The following is a 22,941-nucleotide window of genomic DNA, read 5'->3' as shown; positions in this document are numbered from 1 at the left end:
CAGCCTGAGAACCTAGTTGATGTTCGTTTTGTATGCGACCGAGGACCTATCTAATCTTATCTAACACAAATAATGAAAACAAATTTCTAGTTTCCTAGATTGACACAGCGCAATATACATAGTACTGAACATTAATTTCCTTCATAACATTTTCCTATTAAATCATAAGTAACTCGTCTCAAACATTAATTAACTGTTAGTTAATATTGTACGTAAGTATGTTGTATCATAAAACCTTGTATCAAATAATAGAAGCCGATAACAGCCCTACCCAACTGATAGAGCCAAATTTTTATGTAGAACTTTATCAATTCTTATCGCGCAACCCAGTTAAATGTCGCTCGCAAACCTATAGAAAAATAAGATAAATTCCCAGAATAATGAAAAGTTAAAACCTAAACTATTATACATTATAATAATATTATATATCAGTGTTGATATAACTGTACAAGTTGCTACTTATTTTGTATTTTGTATTTACTTGCATATTTTTAGTATTTATTTGTATTTAATCGTATGTAAGTCTATCGTATATTGTATTTATTTTTCACATGTGTATATAAGTATATATTTTTATGTAAGTTTATTAAGATATAGCACCGTCCAGTTCGCTTATTCCTCTCCCTGCAAGGTTGCCTGGAAGAGATCGCTTTCAGCGATAAGGCTGCCAATTTATGTCACCGACTATTATTTGTTTTTATATGCTTACTTTGTACATATGGTGTAAATAAAGTGTTATATTATTATTATTATTATTATTATTGATTATTTGTTTTATTTTAATTGCAAATACATCGCGACGGAAGTTTGAAATCTATGCGGGAAATCCAACCTAGAATTTACAACTAAGTCAAACGTTAAATTAAAACACAGGATTAAATCTCGTATTTATTATGTTTTGTACATATTTCCTGACGTTTCGATTACTTGACAGTTCTGGTTGTATAAAACGTAATCGTCATATTGCAAATGTAAAAACATTAAAGAAAATATCAATTCTAAAATCAATGATGATAAAATTTCAATGCCAATTTCAATTTTACGTATGAAAATGCTATTGACGAATAATATTTTAGTTATTTGGGTAACTAAAAAATATTATATTACATTAAAATGCGGAATGCCATCTGAGTGCTAAATTCTATTTATAGTAACGCAGCATTCGAAAAAGAAATCGCCTTGAAATTTGTCGATAAGTATAGGAGCTAAAACCTACGCGAAAACGATGATTCGGCGTCAAAATTAAAAATAATGTAACAAAATATCAATTTTCGAAATGCATTTTTTATCAGATTTTGTAAAATTGAGCTTAAATAGTTGATTAACATCATACAGATACAAGCAGAAATCCATTGCTGGAATATTCGAGCATATTTGTTCCGAATGCTCCCTCCCACAACGTTAGTATGAGAGCATTTATTAACATTCAAGGTGAAAGAACAAGGAAGTGTGTGCGTGCTAGCTTATTATTGTAGGTAAGTGATGTATAACAAAGAAACTATACTCTTATTGATTATCTCCTTGACACAATAGTAATTCAATACAATTATCGTTTGTTTTGCACCTAAATACCTTCTTTAATATTAATTACAATAATTGAGTCGTCTATTATCAAAGGTGGCAATCTGTGCATTTGGATAAAAAATGTTATTGATATGTCAATACAGATTGATTTGAATATAATCGTCTCCTTCAAAGAATACGGTTCAAAACCTGCATTAAATAAAGGTTAATACTTAACCTGTTATTTATCTAAGATGTCGTTCAGAAGAGTTTTGTGACTGCCAATGGAATACAAAGTCAATAATTCGTTTTTTCTGATTTACCAATAATTGTCGACTCAATTGTAAGATACTGTGTGATACAATTTCAAATCGTCTGTTTATCAATAGTATAAAAAAGTATTTTTTAATTAACAACAATCTTGTCCTTTATATCGCTTAATATACGTGTTAAGAACAATAACACACGACGTATTAGGATTGATTAGTCATAAGTAGCGAAGCTGATAGTAGATTCGGGAGACTTTTTAACACTAGCGTTAGCCTGGATCGGAATAAGTTTAAGGGAAACGCAGGTACTCCAAATAAGAGGTTTCTTCTGTTTTAACTAGGGATAATAACATCAGAGTACATATCTTGTAATATGCGTTACCTTTTCCATTTATAATAAATTTATACCCCCCTTTACTATCTTATATTTTAATAAAAAAAACATATTCTTGGAGAAATTATGAGCTCTGTATGAAAATTCACAAGCTATATTTTCCCTACGATTTATACTAGTCGAAATGTGATAATTTACAAGTACATGGTGTAAATTACGAATGATATAGAATCCATTCATCTTTATTTTGTTTATTGGGGGCCACCAAAGGGCCACAGCGTAACATGTAAAACACAAGATTTAGAATGATATAAAAATTAAGATGAAGTCGTAGGTATAAATATAATATAAACTTAGGTGTGTAGGTATTAAATTCAACGCGAGGATTTTTCATTCTAGTTTAAACTTACTAATAATTAATTCAGATCAATCTAGACTTTCTGCAAGCCGGCCTAAATCTAGCAATACACAAACAATATTTTTGCGAACACATCCAAAGTTCAATTTTAATTTCCGCCCCTTTATGCATACCTAAGTACTGTAAGGCGTGTTTCATAAATGCTATATCAACAATGTTACTTATGTTCCCAGTAATATGAGATCGTTAAGCGGAGACGGCCATTCGACGTGGTAACAGACGCTTCGTAAGCTTTCTAAGACTGCATACTAAAATATTAAATTACTCCCGACAGTTAAATAGAAATATCCCATATCAAAATATAATTTGATCGACTAACTACAAAGGCAGAATTCATTTAGACCACCTATTGTGATTGTTTTTTTCTTGTTAATGTCTCGTAGATGTGATGTAGAACTCATATCTCAAGGTGGGTGGCGCATTTACGTTGTAGATGTCTATGGGCTCCAGTAACTACTTAACAACAGGTGGGCTGTGAGCTCGTCCACACATCTAAGCAATAAAAAGAAAAAAAATGCCCCTTCATCCACAGTGCGCTTCCAGATCTTTTTTGCCACGTACAATCCGGCTTTGGAATAAGCTCCCCTCCACGGTGTTCCTTGAGTGCATGTCCTGCATCAAACGAGGCTTTTTTTTTTATTGCCTTTGTAGGCAGACGGGCATACGGCCCACCTGATGGTGAGTGGTTACCGTCGCCCATGGACTTCAGCAATGCCAGGGGCAGAGCTAAGCCGCTGCCTACCGCTTAATACTCTCCACAAGCCTCGTTTGAAGAAGGACGTGTCATAGCGCTCGGGAAACACCGTGGAGGGGAGCTCATTCCATAGCCGGATGGTACGTGGCAAAAAAGATCTCTGGAAACGCACTGTGGATGACCGCAGTGGCTCCAGGTAGTATGGATGAACTCTACTCCGGTGGCGGGCGGTGCGATGGTAAAAACGAGATGCTGGTATCATGTCGAACAATTCCTCAGAGCACTCCCCATGGAACATACGGTACAAAATACAGAGGGAACCGAAGTCCCTCCGCAGACCCAGAGGTTCCAAACGATCCGAGAGAATGGGATTATCGACAATCCGAACGGCCCTCCTCTGTATGGAGTCAAATGGAAGAAGCTGGTATTTGGGAGCCCCGGCCCAGAGATGGGAGCAGTACTCCATGCGAGGCCGGACTTGTGCTTTATAAAGCAAAAGTCTTTGTCCAGGCGTGAAGTACCGCTTCGCTCTGTTGAGGACTCCCAGCATTTCGGACGCCAACTTGGCTTTGCCTTCCAAATGACTCCGAAACTGAACATCGCTCGAAATGTCGACCCCAAGTATCCCGATACCCTCGGAAGGTTGCAGGGATACTCCTTGGAATTGCGGCGCCATGACAAAGGGGTCCTTCATCGCAGTGAACGCGCAAACTTGTGTCTTTATCGTCTTTACCCCATTCGGAGACTCGCCCCAGAGAGTTTTCCACTTCAGACACAAGTTTTGATCGTCTCTCTTGCACCACGCTCCGAGAGAGAGTCTGATGGCCGATATATCGCGCATCCGCCGTGCTGTCATCCGCATAGCAATGCATGCCATCAATAGACAGCATGTCATTGATATACAGGATGAAAAGCATGGGGGAGAGCACCGAACCTTGTGGAACGTCAGCGTTAATGGTCATGGTATCAGAACAGTCACAATCTACAACGACCGTGATGCTCCGCCCATCCAAAAAGCTAGCGACTCACTTGCAGAGACCCTCGGGGATTCCGTAAGATAGTAACTTCGATAGAAGTGCCCTATGCCAGACCCTGTCGAAGGCCTTCGCGATATCAAGGCTCACAGCAAGAGCCTCGCCCTTGCTCTCCAAGGCTTCAGCCCACCTGTGAGTAAGGTATACAAGAAGATCACCAGCTGAGCGACCATGACGGAAACCGTACTGTCGGTCACTAATCAGCTGGCGATCTTCAAGATACTTCAGGAGTTGTATATTTATTATTCGCTCCATTACCTTGGAAAGCAAGGAAGTTATCGCGATAGGCCTGTAGCTCGATGGGTCCGACCGGTCACCCTTCTTGGGGATAGGGTGGACGTGGGCGGTCTTCCATGAAGACGGAACCCTGTTAGTGCAATAAGAGAAGCGATACAAACGCGTTAGCGCAGGTGTACTTGCAGGCTTGAGAAGAGTATTTAACGGTAAACAGCAGGTTAGATCTGACGCTGGCTCTCTGATGTCCATGGTGACCACTCACCATCAGGTGGGCCGTATGGTCTCGTCTGCCTACAATGTCAATTTTTTTTTTTATAATAGATAGTATTTGTATATATATCTCAAGGTGGGTGGTGCATTTACGTTATAAATGTCTATGAGCTCCAGTAACCACTTAACATCAGGTGGGCTATGACCTCGTCCACCCATCCAAGCAATGAAAAAAAAAGTATTTTCATTGAACTTTGACTTTGCAATTATGATCTCGAGAGTAATATCCTAAGCTAAGCCTTGACGTTTCATTTATAAATTGGAAATTAGCATTAATTAATGCTTACACGATTCGCGTTCCCGTTTGGATCACTATTTCAATATAATATTTATTATAATTCCTATAGTTTTTGAATACGTATCGTTTGCTTTTAGCATTACGCAGTGCAGCAAATCCACGGTCAAACATAGATCGCTTATACAATATAACATTCCGATAAGATAAGTTCTGCGGACGTACGTATGGTCACACCATTAACTCGTGCAAACTATGCCGCACTTTATGATTTACACATATTTTTGATTACCCAAGATAGCCAACAAACAAGTAAATGTTTCGCTTTGACAACGGACCGCCAATTGTTACCATACATGAGAGCATTTTCATCGAAGTAACGATTTTTTTTCTTTTTTTTTATTATTTAGATGGGTGGACGAGCTCACAGCCCACCCGATGTTAAGTGGTTACAGGAGCCCATAGACATCTACAACGTAAATGCGCCACCGATCATCAGATATAAGTTCTAAGATCTCAGTATAGTTACAACGGCTGCCCTAACCTTCAGACCGAAACGCATTACTGCTTGACGGCAGAAATAGGCAGGGTGGTGGTACCTACCCGCGCGGACTCACAAGAGGTCCTACTACCAGATTACATCGGATTAACGAAGCCGAATATTATTTTTAATCAAATACAGTATATACTTTCGTATTTTAAGCATACATTGTGTATTGTATCTCTTTGTGGTAACACTGTAAACAAGTTAAAGGAAAATTAAATAATATTGTTTTAGGAAGAGATGGGGAGGGGAACATGGCCGGCGGCACGTGTAAGCTGTTATGAAAGGCTTAAAGACGTGTTGCCATGTAAAATTTTTCAAATGAAATTCATAAATTTCATGAATAATAAAATGAAAAGAAAAAGCGGAGCGAATATGTAGGTAAAGCTTAAAAGTTCATATCAGTTTATAGGATTCCAATATTATCTAATAAAATGGGGCGATGGGGACAAAATTAAAACAGTTCTCGTTCAATACAGAAACTATTACTTACAGTAGAAATCTCTAATTTAAGCATGGACCTAAAAGCCTAATCAATATAAAACGCAGACTATTTATAAACGTCGTCAATTAAAATTTTTAATATATTACAAAACGAGAAAAGAACGTGGTCACTGGAAAAAATGTTCCGAATTCATTCAACTGAAAACAAAAATTGTTAAAAAATAAGAATTGCTCAAGGAATACCTCGAATTTCTCTTGGGTGCTGCGACGCTTAATAGGCAAAAATTTAGAATATTAAACTCTCGGGTTAATAACATTTTGATAATCTATTTCAAACACTTCAAATTAACATCTATTAAAAAAAAGTTGAGAACAAAAACACCTAGCAACAGCTGTGGCGTTTTCATCGCTTGCCATTACTTGATCCAAAACAGGTTATTTAACTGTATCTTTTAGCAATAAAGTTCAATGTCAACTGTTGTAACGGAAAACGTAATGTTGTTTTACTGTTTAGTTTGCCCATTTAATCAAGAGCCTTTCCCCTTCTCTCGCCATTCGAGAATACTCGATGATTTCGCATAACTGTTAAATTTTAAAGTTCAAGCGAATATGGACAGAATAGGAATACGAACGATGCGCAAAATTTTTCTGAAGCATAAATTAAAGAAATTAATTCGAAAATATATTATATTTTGATTAAATACATGTAGCAGTAGTGTAATACGAAGTACAAGATAGTTGTAGGAGACGTTCTCCTTTAGCACATGTTCCAGTGACATTTTAATATCGGGAAGGAGTAGCGTGATCCTGCATGTCATCCTAACAAATTCTGCTGCGAAACTATCTATATCTATCTATCTAAGCTAATTATGCTATCCAGTATGAAAAATGAAATTGTCGTATAATAAAATAGATACTTTAACCTTATTTTTCCCCTCTAAATTGTTGGACGAACTTACAGCTGACTAGGTGTTAAGTGACTACAGGAGCTCATAGACAATATACGCGAAACACTTACTACGACGCCGTTGCTATCTTATTTACACTTATTGTGTTAGTCGCTTGTAAATCTTTACTTATTCCAGTTTCACATTTTATCTGGGTATTTGTATTATGCCATTTTCATCTTATGTTCTAGTTCTTTTCAATCTAATCTTCATTCGAATCTACAGTGTTTTTAGATTTATACTGCTCTTGGCGCTGGAGAAGAATGCTGCAAATATCGTGAGCGGAGTTCAGAAAGAATCAGTAAATTCTACAGGAACTTGGCATCAAGCAGCGACTAGCCTCCATCGTTCAGGGTCGCATTCACACTTTCTTCGGGGATGTGTCGCGGCGGGGACACGTCATTTCGGATCCCCTCGATCCACTTACGGTGCTTATAGGTATCTCAAGCACCGGTCATCGTCCTCGTCGAACCCATCGCTTGCGACGAAGGGCTCGACGAGTAAATTAACCCACAGACGCAGCCGGATCTCGCCGGATCTTCTCAGTAGGTCGCGTTTCCGATCCGGTGGTAGATTCTGCAAAGCATGGCTCTTGCTTGGGTTCGTGTTAGCAACGTTGTCAGGTTTGAGCTCCGTGGCTCACTTACTAGTTAAGGTTACGCTGAAATAGCCTCTCAAGGCTATCAGCTTAGGTAGGGACAAAAAAAAACAAAAAAGAAAAAAAGCGACGTGGTGACGACTCAGTTGAGCGCCTCCTGGTGCAGGGCTTGATAGAGGGTACAAGACCGCGCGGCAGATCACCGTTACGATGGACCCAAATAAAGGCTCTCATTAGCTCTAAACGGTCCCGTTAACGAGTGCATAAGAAGGGCCGCGGTACGCGAGGAATGGCGACGTCTGGTGAAGTGCACCACCACCAGAAGTGATGACCACGACCACTCTGCCAAGAGTACATACGACTGAGAAGAAAACAGCACTTATTTATATACTATTACTGTTGTCAGTGTGCAAATTCCGCAGACAGGTACCATTTCTTCGATTGAAATACGTTCAGCCATACCATCGGGAAGTATGAGTTTCACATACCAGTTATGAAATGCTTCATAGACTACAACAAATCCTTCAACTGTACAAGTATACATAGACACTTATGGAAGACAAGCGGAGAACGTGGTCACGCTCAGATAGGCTTACTGCCTCCTTGAAGTAATAAACAAGATATCGACCGCATATTTTAGAGAGTTCTTGACCTTTCTGTTTCAAGAAAGATACGACCGATCAGACGGGGTTGTTTACTTTTTTTTTATTTATTGCCTTTGTAGGCAGACGAGCATACGGCCCACCTGATGGTGAGTGGTTACCGTCGCCCATGGACTTCAGCAATGCCAAGGGCAGAGCCAAGCCGCTGCCTACCGTAAACTAATGCTAATAATTGCTAATGCTCTTTAACTTTTATTCTGTATATAATGAAACAAATCTGTGAAGTTTGGAAGGAGGAGTAGTAACACTTGACGCTGTTCTAATCATCAAATTGTGATACGCTAATGATACTAGCTTTTCGGCTACATGAAAATGTTGTCATTACTAGAGCTATCAAGTCTGTTAATAAACCAAACACCGCACTTAGGGTAATTTATCACTATGGCAGACCCGGCCCCAATTGTACTCAGATACAACATTTCTTATTAACAAAAATATATTTGCAACACATAGATTGGCCCCGTTCGAAATTATCGTTCTAAACAGAACTATATAGCTTCGTATTTCCGACAAGAGTACTTCAAACAATGACTATTGTTCAGTTCACGATAGAAAAGTTTTGTTTTCATTGTTTATTCTATGTCGTATTCGTATCGACGAACTTGGCACTGAAACGTTGTTCTATAATAAGGTTGTCATTCATGACATACAATATCATATCACATGCTGTTGTTACACGAATTTTGTAATAGAGAATTCATTATCTTTTATTGCTCAGATGGATGGACGAGCTCACAGGCCACCTGGTGTTAAGTGGTTACTGGAGCCCATAGACATCTACAACGTAAATGCGCCACCCACCTCGAGATATAAGTTCTAAGATCTCAGTATAGTTACAACGGCTACCCCACCCTTCGAACCGAAACGCATCACTGCTTCACGGCGGAAATAGGCGGGGTGGTGGTATCCACCCGCGCGGACTCCCAACAGGTCCTACCACCAGTGAAGTGTATCTTGGAAACAAATTTATTTTTTACATATTTATATCATTTTGAATCAGACCGTACGTGGCCTTTTCAATAAGATCGTAATGAAAACTGACGGAATCGTGTCGAAAGACGTAATTAAACCTATATTCAAATCTTCTGGCAAGCTCTAATTTTTTTAAATAAATACGTAACTAATAAAGAGTCACGAATATTTTCATGATTAAAAAAATAGCAAACATCCCGTAACAAAAATTAAACTCATAAAATTTGCATAATTACTTCATGCGTTGTGAGAAAGGTGTGGGGGCTTCTGAAGTTAATACTTCAATCGTACATACATATAAGCAGTGTAAGTTGTGTTGATGATTTGATGATCTAGTGAGCTCTTAACATCAAATAAGCTGTGATTTCGTTCGCCCACTAAGAAAAGAAAACCAAGATAAAAAATACACTCATACTAATCTATTCATATTATAATTTGAGTGATGTTTTAATCATAGATACATAAACAGTATTTTGTATAGGTACTATAGTTATTTATGCTATATTCATTATTATCTTAATAATTATACAACATTAAGAAAAAATTAAAAACACAAAAAAATCACTACATAAAAATAATTACCGCTGCTTGCGGCGTTTACAACACAAACCACCAGTGGAGTCCAGAGTAGGAAACCTCCTCACAATACGCACTGTGTCAAGGTTAGCTGCTTTCTGTACCAGGCCCCTAACCCAGCCGAATAACGAAGGTTTCTTGAGGTTTAGGTCAAAACTATTCGCTAAAAAGCCGTGCACCGACACAACTATTGTTATTAGTGTTATTATCTTCAAAAATATATAATTCGCACCTGGCATAAATTCCGTAAGAATCTAATAGCGTTGATCCCATTCAAAATCTCGAGACGTCTATATAATCCTACATAAAATATCCTTTGAATGTTTTTATAGCACCCGTATTTTCCCTTGGGGTTAACCTTAATACCATTCGTTTCATGACCAAGACAACCTCTACGGTATTATTCAGTACAATTTTATGTACATGTTACGTAACGGTGTACTTGAATGTTAAGAATCGGTGGTTAACGGTGAGAAGCAGTATTTTTAGACAATAAGTAGACAATAATTAGTTCAAACGCTCCTTAACCGCGTATAAGAAGAAAAAAATAACAAATTGATAATGACCAAATTTTTTAATTAAGTCAATGTAGCCAAGGTTGTCTCATTTAATAATTCTAAACGCGTTCTTCTAATCCGACATTATTAATTTAGTGTTCGTGCTCTCTTTACACATGTGTGAAAATCAATGGTTATTAGATGACGTCTTTTAACGAATGATAACGAATCGGGACTTGATGGTTACAATTAGAGGGAAGAAACGAGGAAATCCACTTTATGAAAAGAAAAAAATTGTGACCGCGGCAGATCAGTAGTATCCCGTTTTCAGAATGCGCTGTCGATGTCCATGGGCGACGTTGGCCTACAGCCCGTGATCTTATCGTCGAAGGAGATAAATCAGCTAAAAATAAACGAAAAAAGGAAAGCAAACTCGAATTGAACGTGTATTTCAGCAAACAAGAACTCCAACAGACATGGGCTTCCTCATTACAAAATTATCGTTAGATTTTTAACGCGCTCGAACATTAACTGCAGTTTGTAGGTGAAACGAGGCCAAGGCCGTCCAACGATAAGCGGCCCCTTTATCATGTACCTCCGCTGTAGCGACCTTCGTGCGCCTAAACATATTTCAAAACTAATTTTGACATTTGATTTGACTTGACATTTCGTGCAGCTAAAGCGCCATGTTTGGTATGTATTATGCATGATTGCATACTCGACGGTAATAGCTATGTGTACCTTCACCTAACTAACCTTCGATAAAATTATACAGTGTACTTATTTGACATTGGCAGTGGAATTTAGAAAACCTTTGAAATGAAACAAACAGTTTATTTATCGCGTCCAATCAGAGTACCTTCATAGATACGATTTTATATTTAATCTTGTATCAATTCTAATTGACTTAATCTTCAATGTACCGAGACAGTTTTGTTTATTCAGCTGTCTCTTTGCTCGTTATCCTAATCCTTAGGTTATAGTTATTTTAACAAGGTTTTACGCTAAAATGTTTCTTCTAATTTATTTAACAAAGTTAAAATCTAAAACTTTTTTAACGAAATGTTTTGTAACTTTTAGATTTCATCGCTTCAATTCTCAAAGAACAAAACTAAGCACTAACGAAGCAACGGAAAAGAACATGTGCATGTACTACGAGTAACATGAAAAAATTCATTGACATTCAATGAACAAACAATTTTTAACTTTGTGACGACGTAATAAAGTTCTTATTGTTCCGTTCTGAACGTGAAGTACACGTCAACTACTTGTATAGTAGTACATCTCAAGGTACAATGTACAGCAGGAAGTTGTGACGTCACAAAGGCCTTCACAGATCTAGCTCAGCGCGTACCTCATAATTTTAAGTGCGATAGTCCGGGCTATTCATGAGTTAATTCAATAAATAGGGAATTCTGACTTTATTTTTTGTGTTTTTCCGGGCTGTCTTTGAATAATAATTCCACGACATAAGAAAACATATATGCTTAGAATCATCAGACTACGCTCAAATTTCGTGTCACAATAAAAATATAACAAATCTATATACGTGAAGCAAAAACTTTGTATCCCTTTTTACGAAAATTGTGCGGACGGAGGAGTATCAAATTTTCTACACTTATAGAGAATATAGAGAAGAAGTGCACAATGCTAATATTTTTTAAAATAATGCATAAAAGATATCTTAAATCAATAAAGAAAACATTACACACACTACATACCATGTATTGGACGCACACACGCATGCATACTATTTATTGTCAAACTTTTGTTCTTGACGTCTGTGGTCAAATTGAGAATAGATTTAATATTGTTTGTCTTTGTTAATATTTTTTTATAGTGTAGCCTTGGCAAAATTTGTGATTATAGAAGTATAAAATACAATCATAATAGTGTACAAACTTACAATTCCAATTAATTATAGTCGAATTTCGACTACTGCGGGACCTCTAGTATACCTAAATCAACACTTGTATTTAATTTATTTAAATTCTTCATTTAAATTTTAGCTAGAAAATTTTGAATCGTACCATTTCACGCTACACAGCACGACTGTTTGATATTGATCTGCCCCGACTTCGAAATGCCAGACAAGTCGTTTCGCTACCTTACATTAAGCCCGTAACCCTGCGCCCTCGAATCAATAACTGTCTTATAGAGAAATAGTTTCGCTGAAGAAGAGCCCGTCTCTGAGATTTAATTTGAGAATATTAATGACAAACGCTATTTGCAGCCACATACCTTGAAGAGGTCATAAATCTTAGGATTTTCAATATTGACAGTTTTAATCTGATATTTATTTATTTAATATATTTTGTACACACACCTGTTAGAAAAAACACGACAATAAGGATACTACTTATTTCATGTTGAAATCTCTTCCAGTAGGCCCGCAGAAGGAAAGAAGAATTAGGAACACAACCCTAGTGCATATAGTCAGCATAGTTTTTTATCATATATTAACTTAGCTCGTATATTTGATCCCTCACGGTTGTATCAAGCGGTTTTTTACTGGTGATAGAACCTCTTGTGAGTCCGCGCGGGTGGGTACCACCACCCTGCCTATTTCTGCCGTGAAGCAGTAATTTGTTTCGGTTTGAAGGGTGGGGCAGCCGTTGTAACTATACTTGAGACCTTAGAACTTATATCTCAAGGTGGGTGGCGCATTTACGTTGTGGATGTCTATGGGCTCCAGTAACCACTTCACACCAGGTGGGCTGTGAGCTCGTCTACCCATATAAGCAATAAAAAAAAAAATTGTATGTATTACATTATAAGACAAATTGAGACGCTTATTGATTTTGATGATTTTCTGATTGCGGAATCCAAGAAAAAAATAGTTTTCCCTCGCGCACCCTGAGCCTCATCGTGGAGTTGGTAGTAGTTACAGTAATGAGAGTAACTTGCGGACAAATATACCCGATAGCACTGATATCTAAACTGATATTCCATTCAAAGCTAAAACATAATTGAAGACTTGAATAGATATATAATAGAATAGAAAGGGTTAAGTACAATTTATAAGATTTTTGAGCTTTTACATTGTATGAAGGTGTTATATAAATGCCTATAAACCATATTAGACCTTAAAACTCCACATTTAAAGGCTATTTTTTTTAAATTGCATGTGTCGAAGGAGTTGTGTCCGAAGAAAAAGTACAAGTAACAAAAGTTTGTTGCCCGTTTTCTCAAAATTAACAAATTGTATCATATCCCCTTCATCCAATCATGTCTTCAATTACTTTGAGTGACTCGATGATGCAGTGGTTGGCGCCTCTGACTATTGCTCTGAGGATTGTTCTATTCCCACATCGAGCAAACATTGTGTGATAATGATGAACAGGTATGCTTTTTGTCTGTGCATTTATTATCTACTAGCTGACCCGACAGACTTCGTAGTGCCTCAATCGATAAATAAAAGACCTAAACTTTTATATAAAATAAACTTAAAACAAACAAAAGAAATCAGTCCGATGGGGGACACATCAAAGGAAAAACAAAATTGTTATTTTTATCTAATTCCGAGCATTTTCATATTTATCTACCTTTTAAACCTTCTCTGGACTTCCACAAATAATTCAAGACCAAAATTAGCCAAATCAGTCCAGCCGTTCTCGAGTTTTAGCGGGACTAGCGAACAGCAATTAATTTTTATATATATAGATTGTGTATATATTTAAACGTATATAAATGTTATTTTGTCATTCTCTGGTACCCATAACACAGGAAATCCTAAATTAGGACCGGATGACCATGCCTGACATGTTCCGAACAATTATTATCATTAAAATTACAATACTAAAATATGTAATATTAAATTACGAGTATTGGCGTCTTCTTTTCCTCCCCCTTATCCCACTAGGTGGAGTCGGCACAGCTAATTTTTCTCTTCCATTCTCTTCTATCAGCCGTCATCTCAACACTAAGTTCTCTCTCACTCATATAGTCATTCACACACTCCATCCATGTCTTCTTTGGTCGACCTCTTCACCCTCTACCTTGCACTACCATTTTCATGCATCTCCTCTCTCTTTATATTGATAAAATTGTCTTTTTTTTTTATTGCCCTTGTAGGCTACCGTGGTGTGTTACCATCACCCATGAATTTCAGCAATGCCAAGCCGCTGTCTACCGCAAACTCGACTGGTGCGACTGGCTAGCGTACTCGACACATTACAGAGTTTCAAGTAGTTGGCCGACTTATCTCGTTATGAATATCCAGCTGTAGCTAATGTTTAATTATAGTAGCTCTATGAACATGTGCGCGGCGTTCAGCTACGGTGACGTAATACGGGTGATGTCATACAGAAGGCCGAGCCCGCGCATTCTAGACGTTGGTTTCTGTGCCAATAGAAATTACGAAAATATTCAACCACCCTAATTAATATTTATACGAGTAAATTGATTCAAATATAAGCTTTAACTTGTTTTTTTGTTTTTAACGATTTTGAACAGCTAAATATAGCAATTACCGTCTCGAAAGTGATGTCAATGCAATAGATGTGAGATAGAGCTTAGTTCAGTATGACATAAGACTCATTTATAAGCGTCAACAGCTAATCTATTCGAATTTAAGTAGTGGTAGGACCTCTTGTGAGTCCGCACGGGTAGGTACCACCACCTCGCCTATTTCTGCCGTGAAACAGTAATGCGTTTCGGTTTGAGGGGTTGTAACTTTACTGAGATCTGAGAACTTATATCTCAATGTGGGTGGCAGCATTTACGTTGTAGATGTATATGGGTTTCAGTAACCACTTAGCACCAGGTGGGCTGTGAGCTCGTCCACCCATCAAAGCAATAAATAAAAACAAATTATTACCAATACCAAAAATGAAAATCAAATATTTTTGATGTACAGAGTAAGCGACAAAAAAATGTACGACTAAACAAACGGAGTAAGTATGCAATATTTACGAAATCGGCTAAAACACGTCACAGAGACATGGAATGGCTGCCGAATTAAAATAACCACTGTGAAGATGTAGGTATTCAGTCGGCGGAAATCCACTCATCATTATACTCACGCATGTTATAAGAAAAAGTAACAAGAATTTTTCGGTAGAAATTTCTTTACCTATATCAAAATGTTTTACTATAGAGACCGACTCATTATTAAGGCAAAGTACTAAGCACGGGTCCTTTAAAAACGATTAGATTTACAGTATAAGATATATAGCCCTTCTTATTCCGCCATAAATCAAATTTTTTTATTAAAATAATTCACAGTTCACACTAGAACAAGGATATTTTTGTTACATCATACACAATTTAAAATCTCGTTATTTATTTAATTAATTTAATGATATTGGTACTAGTCAAATATTTATTACCATAGTGGGCAATCTCTTTTAACAGTCTCTTATAATTTTTCTTCTCAGTCGTGTTACTCTTGACATAGTGGTCGTGATCGTCATGTAGTGTTGGAAGGGGCAGACTTGATGCGTCTCACGATGTCGCGCCATCTCTCCCTGCTCGAGGCCATTCTACTGCACTCATTTAGGGGACCTCCCACTCTCTTAAAATATAATATATATAATATTATGTACTGTCGTCGTCTGTGACTACGGCTGCGAACTGAAAACACGATATTAATAAACGGTAAAAGTAGTATTAAAAACGAAGTGAGGACAAATTCAGTCAGACGAGGACGGTAGTAGTTGTTAAATCATTTCTGAAATCTGTCATTAAATTTAATGTCAGACTTGGAAAATCTATGTTCATAATATTTGAATGAGCGTTCAGCGTATTGGAACAAATCAATTCACTGAGCCGTCCTGTCCAATCGTTCTCATCCTGTTTGCTTCGAGTTCCTCCACTCGATTGGTCGTGCTGCTCACTGCTCGTTAAAATACCATTTTAAGATTTAACTTTCATAATTTTCATTTATTTAAGAAAGCTTCGATGAGTATAGGTAAATTCATAGCATTCATTCATTTTTTACCTAGGACCTCTTGTGAGTTACTGGTGGGAGGACCTCTTGTGAGTTACTGGTGGTAGGACCTCTTGTGAGTCCGTATGGGTGGGTACCACCACCCTGCCTATTTCTGCCGTGAAGCAGTAATGCGTTTCGGTTTGAAGGGTGGGGCAGCCGTTGTAACTATACTTGAGACCTTAGAACTTATATCTCAAGGTGGGTGGCGCATTTACGTTGTGGATGTCTATGGGCTCCAGTAACCACTTAACACCAGGTGGGCTGTGAGTTCGTCCACCCATCTAAGCAACAAAAAAAAAGTACTCGTATTATTTAGGTTTTTTCTGATTTAGTAAATAATAATTCCTATATGCGCAGAAATTTTCTCGGTCTACCTGTAACCAGAGCCCATACACGTCACTGAGTGAATAACGCCGTCCACCTTAAGACTTGGAGTTGAAGTGTCTATCTATGATGAGGTTGACACGAAGGCATCTCGCTTGGTCGACACCATCAGGGGACCTAGCAACGACCCTAGTAACCAGTAACAGGTCCAGAACTGTCGCCCAGTGCACCTCAAGACGTTGATATGTCAAGATCGTCGATGGCAGAGGAGGGCTCTGAAGAGGATCTGGGTGCTATCAAGATATTCCAAGACCAAGCGCGAGCTCAATACCCTCGAGGGTAAGCTGATAACATAAGTGCGGTCTTTCCGGGGTGACACTTGGGAGGAAATGCTGATGGAGACATCTAATCACTCCACAATAGCGGAGTGTTTGTCGTCAGCGTTGGCGCCCCCGCTGTCTCTTAGTGAATTATGGGCGAGGCAGGAAGTTTTTTAAAGCAAAGGTTCGCGCCGAAGTCTTGGAATGACTCGCTGGAATGACAGTTTACACCGAATTCCAGGTTCCAGGGAGTGTAATCTAAATCCTGAAGCCAAAATCTTCCGGAGCTTCGTTGGGTAATAACGAAGCCGTCACCTCTACTGAACTGTGCCTTCTCATCAAATTGATGAAGAGGCGCAAAGCCCAGGTGACAGCAGTATCCCGCCCCTGGCCTTTCTAAGCCTTTTTTCCACAACCGTGTCAGTCATGAAACGTTTATTCAATTCCATTGTCTGGATAGGACACTGCGCTGAAACCTGCAAGTTGGACAAGACAACTCTCCATCCCAAGCCCGATAAGAATAGGCGAAATCCCTCTAGTTACTGACCTGTTACCCTGCTGTCGCACGTGGGCAAGTTGTTCAAGCGGCTGTTCTTAAGGAGATTATCGCCGCACGTTCTCTTCAGGCTAGAGAAATTCGACTTCAGGAGTGGCCATTCGGCAGCCTTGCATTTGGTCTGTGCCCTGCATCACTTGATCGACCGGCGCAACTCGGATCAGTGTCGGGTCACTGCACACGGTCGCAGTCCTTCTCGATATCGAAAAGGTATTAGACCGCGTGTAGCACAAGGGACTGGTCAACAAACTGTGGGACGTGGGCTTGCCGCTTTCTTGCGTGCGGCTGCTCGATCGTACTTAAGTGCTCATTCGCCGAGGTGTGAATCTCGAGTTTAGGACTGGAGTCTCCAGTATCTTGAGTATGATTTTAACCACTCGCTGGGCATGGTCGCGAAGGTGAAATCGGGTAATCGGTCTGACGCACATGGCTAGGTTCATGCTATGACCGGTCTTTGTCTCCAGGCTCCCTACCTGGACTACGCTCGCCATCTACAAGCCATGTGTCCGCTCACGCCTTTAATACGCTACTGTTGCCTGGTACCACCTCCTGTTGCCGTCCTAGTGATCAACGACCTCTCCGTACTTTAGTCGGGGTCGGGTGATAGGTCAAAACTTACTTCATCGTCTGGGACTTGGGAGTGGACTCGTTAGGGGCGTTCGCGACTAGATTCGTTCGTTATATGTACGAATGAGCCAAAAGCGGACCCCACGAGTACCATAATGTTGCCTCGCTGCAAGCTAGACCACCAGATGGTAAGGAGGCTTTGACGCAGGAGCTCATGAGCTCCTCAATTATCATAGGAAGTTAAATGACCCTCGACGGCTGTGGGTCTAGCCATGTCGTATGACTGCTTCTCCCGGGGCTGAGTTTCACCCAGCTTACTCGATTGGCATTGTGGGGATCATCCCTACACCCGAGTGCTGTTGCCAATCCACGAGGCACAGTCCTCTTAGTCCTCCATTAGCTTAGGGGATAGGTAGTGATATTGCAAGCGGGTTCATACCCGCTGCCTCTGCCTGTCTGTCCTCCCCCAACACGTATATGATAGGGGAGAGGAGGACAGGACAACAGCGCAAAAGAGCGGCTCGACTTGGTATCGGTCGGTTGCTATCGGTATATCGAGGTGTTGAAGTACTTGTATAATGACGCCACCATGTCAGCCCGAATACAGAAGCATTGCGCGAAGGGAATCACGTTAAAGAGAGGAGTAAGACATGGAAATGTCATATTTCAGAAACTTTTTACGACTGTTTATCAAAACGAGATAGGTGTGATTCCATTGCAACTTCCTGTTTGTTTCTTAAAATTTACGTTGTGGTATCTGTATATTTCAGTTGCTGGCTCCTTAAGTTCTGAGAATGTGAATAAATTAATATAAAAATTTTAGAGGGTCCAAACATATTGTTAACATACCCATTATGTATGGTTTATCTTAAAGGGGCTTGTGCGACATTTAACATAATAACACAATCGTCTTGACCTACATCTGAAGCATGACCATTTATGATAAGCTATTGATAACCTACCTGCTCGTACATAAGTAAATAATCGGATAAACTAAAACAACGAACTATCCGAGGGCTATTTTCAGCCCGAAGTGAAAAGTCAGTAGTTTTACTTAGAAGTAGGAAATGCGTTAAAAGGTGTCTTTCCTGTAATCATAAACGCCGCGCTACATCATCTGAATTAACTCTGTCCTGAGTGTTTTTCGAGCATTGACAAGTCTCCATTCAAGCGAGGTTCATAAGGAGATTTTGGCGGTAGCCACAGAGGTTTGAAAGAGGCGATCCATGTCGTTGCTGATGTCTGTTAGCCAAGATGTTGAACCATAATATTCGCTGCTTCTTCTTTCTCTTCCATAAATTATAGGTAACTAGCGACCCGCCCTCACTTCGCTTCGGAAACTGTAATTTATTATTGATTTCTCCACTATTTAATGGATGTTGTTATACATATAAACTTTCCTCTTCAATCACTCTATCTATTAAAAAAAATGCGTTTCGGTTTGAAGCATGGAGCAGCCGTTGTAACTATACTCAGACCTTAGAACTGACATCTAAAGGTGGGTGGTGGCATTTACGTTGTAGATGTCTATGGGCTCCGATAATCACTCAACACCAGGTGGGCTATGAGCTCGTCCACCAATCTACACAATAAAAAAAAGTAGTCTTGCATATCACCATGGTTTTTTGCTTTAATATTATGTAACTATATATTTTGTCGGTGTAGCTGCGAAAACTGGCTATTTGTATTGATTTATCCATTGCCTTTGTGTATTAAAGCTGAAATAGGAACCGGCAACAGTTTCCTGTGGCTCCAATAGACCGTTCTAGGTATCAATTTGTCGTAATGAAGTACATATGTTGAAATCTGGAACATATCAATCAGGTCCAATTTAGATTCTGGTGCTCAGCTGAAGAATAGCAAGCTAAAAGCTATGACATCGGAATATGTACCTTATGACTATGAAATAAGTATACGCGATCAGTAACTAATTAATTGTTTCGGGGGTCACAAAAATGTGCGGCGTTCTGAAGAGAATGCTTTTGATTATGTGACATTAACGGCGGATACAAGGACATTATAATACGTACATTTTATTTTACAATTAAAAGATCTAGAACGAAAGCAGATGAAAATAATTCGACGAATAATCGTATTTTTACGCCGAAATTCAAACCAAATCAAATCAAATCAAAAAAAAATTATTCAACATAAATGAAAGTACATACTTGTTGAACGTCAAAAGAACTACCGCCAATTCTTCACAAGAACTACCCTCCGTCCTGAGAAGAATTGGCAAGAAACTCAGCGGGCATGTATTTTTTTTTAAATATTAGATTATTTTTTAATATTTCATTTCTTTTAAATATTCATTTTTACAATGATTATTATAACGTAACAATTATTACAATATTGAAATGCCCGGAGCGAGCAACTCATTCCCACTTTGTGCAATCTTCTAGATAATCATTGACTTTATAATAAGCTTTATTGCACAGATGTTCTTTAATAGTTTTCTTAAGCCTATGTATATGTAGGTTCTAAGCATCTTGTGGGATTTTGTTGTACAGGTGCACAGATCAAAACATTGTTAGTTCAATACTTTTGCAAAAGAACATAGGTTAAGGTACCCACCAAATTTCAGTGACAACTTGCAGAAGAATACTTATAATACGTTCATTTAAACTTCAATTACAGGTGATCTCTCCGCGTAATAGCGATTACTATCTGCCATGTTAATAAGCTCAAGGATTCTAGTTCAATCATTAGGTACGTACTTCATTCAATTACATATTTAAGTAGTGGCTTATCTATACTGTATCCGTTTTTTTTTTGTTGAGAAAGCAATGTTAAACTTAAATTTTGGTAAGCAGTCCAAACCGATGCTGAACCAAATTTTCTAATACTTTATGCTACGAATAAATAATATGACTTTATGCTTCAAAGTAAATATCACTATTGACGTTGTAATACAAATTGTCATCTATCATTTTGAATATTTGAATTTAAAAGCATACCATTAAATAATTTGTGTATAGCTAGCTAATGTAACGGATGTAAATATAATTAAATACCACTCACGCACATAGTGATGTATTACGAATCCATATTTATACTGCCAAGTGGGCAACATTTCATTTAACTATTTTATGTATGAATTATTTATTTATGTGCAAACAAACAAGAAAGTTCAAGTTACAATTAATATTTTTTTAACCACAACATGAATTCTTGAATTGGGCACACAATGTTATTTTTCTGATTGTCTTTGCTCAAAAGATTTTGTCAGGCATAACGTAAGCTAAAAAATAAAATAAAAAGTCCACTTGTGTTCGTAGTTGTAAAAGCTCTTAAACTGCAGTTGTAGAATTAATCTAAATCTAATAATTCATCTATACTAATATTATAAAGCTAAAGAGTTTGTTTGTTTGAACGGGCTAATCTCAGGAACTACTGGTCCGATTAGAAAAATTCTTTCAGTGTTAGATAGCACATTTATTGAGGAAGGCTATTATATGCTATATAATATCACGCTAAGGCCAATACAAGCGGAGCACCAATAAAGAATGTTTCCAAATCGGGTTTTTTCCCTTTTGAGAACTTCCGCTGCGTGCGCTGTAGAAACGGTTAAAGTTTCGCTAAAATAACGTATGACAGAATTGTTCCCCTTTAAAAGATCTAAAAAAAGTCCACGACAGTATATGTCTATATGTTAAGGTTGGCTCTCTGTAACGTTTTTTATGGTAACCAAATTTGTTTTAAAATAAAGCCTTATTTGTGAACTATTCGACGCGGACGAAGTCGCGGGCAAAAGCTAGTCATTTGTATAAGTTCGGGGATCAACCACAGACTGCAGCTACAGGCAGCCAGCGATACTTGTTCTGTATGAAATAGCATAAACAATCACAGGCGACCGTGACGGCGAGCTTTAATTATTTTCAGATTGTTTCAGACCGACCAGAAGTGCCACTTGTGTTGTGGTCCGCCACAGAGTCCGCTATCGAAATGGAATGGTGCCCAAAGTCACAGAGAAGCATAAGCGGCCTCAATTAGACCATAAATTATTTTAATAAACCTACAAAACACCATAAAAAAGTATTCATATTTCATAATAAAAAAATCCTAACTATGGAAAATTGTAATTGTGCATTGTGCTGTATAAAAAAGAAAAGCTATATTAGTTAAAACGCGAAAACAACGAACCCCATCAATTCTAAGTTTAAAAGCACGTTCATCCAAAGAATTAAAAAGACATGTGTAAAGTTCAGACGCGGTACAAGAGAAACCTTCAGAAATATTTTATATCAGCACGCAGCGGTGTTGACATTGTGTTGGACGCGGCCATTAATCGTTTTGGAGATTTGGGCTTGAAAGGATTAAATCATTTGTGTTTAATTAACGAATTTAACGAATGCATTTATTATCAAATCTCGCTCAACCACCAGCACCATGGCTAGGGGCAGGGTGATAGGAGAGATGTGCTCCGCACTAAACGCTTCACTCTCCTCCCTTTGCCTTTTCATGAGTTCTATCTCTTGCGAAGTTCAGACGTGGGTTGTTGTGCGACAGGAGGTTTTAGTCAGTTCGACTCTTACATGCCCCACCCTTCTGTGGAGGGCGAAAGTATGGCGATTTCCTCCTGACCAAAAAAAAAAAGCACAATGGCTGATGAATGGAAGGGACCCGTTGCTAAAACCAAGGCTTGATCGATGACCCAAATTCCAAATCCTAGTCGCCCGAATACATTTGTACGATACGACTCGGTTTGATCAATACCATAATATCAGAATGAAATGGTTTCACTGAAACAATCCGTTTCGTAGCAAACAACATTCATCTTTAACCCCTAAAGTTGGGGGTTTAAAGTTGATTGATTGAAAATTCTTTATTGCGCAAATACATTTTACAAAGGCGAACTTAACGCCATGCACGCATTCTCTTCCAGTTAAACCTCGTTGATGAAATGAAAGATTCAAGCAGTGCGTAGCTGTGATAAAGTTAATACATGACGATAATTTAAAGAATTATAGTAGACATGAGTGAAAATAAACACTAGATTATAATTACA

The 22,941-nt window shown here is 38.3% G+C and overlaps 1 long non-coding RNA gene across 1 annotated transcript; it reads left to right on the top strand.

The window, feature by feature from the left end:
- The first annotated feature begins 1,335 nt into the window (after positions 1 to 1,335).
- LOC110386412 (uncharacterized) lies at positions 1,336 to 21,968 on the top strand. Its single transcript, XR_002431612.3, has 3 exons — positions 1,336 to 1,475; positions 20,571 to 20,642; positions 21,816 to 21,968. It is a non-coding gene; the product is annotated as an uncharacterized LOC110386412 (long non-coding RNA).
- The last annotated feature ends 973 nt before the right edge of the window (positions 21,969 to 22,941 follow it).

The sequence above is a fragment of the Bombyx mori genome, chromosome 1 (genome assembly GCF_030269925.1).
Source record: "Bombyx mori chromosome 1, ASM3026992v2".
Taxonomy (NCBI): domain Eukaryota; kingdom Metazoa; phylum Arthropoda; class Insecta; order Lepidoptera; family Bombycidae; genus Bombyx; species Bombyx mori.
This window is presented reverse-complemented; position numbering and strand designations above follow the sequence as displayed.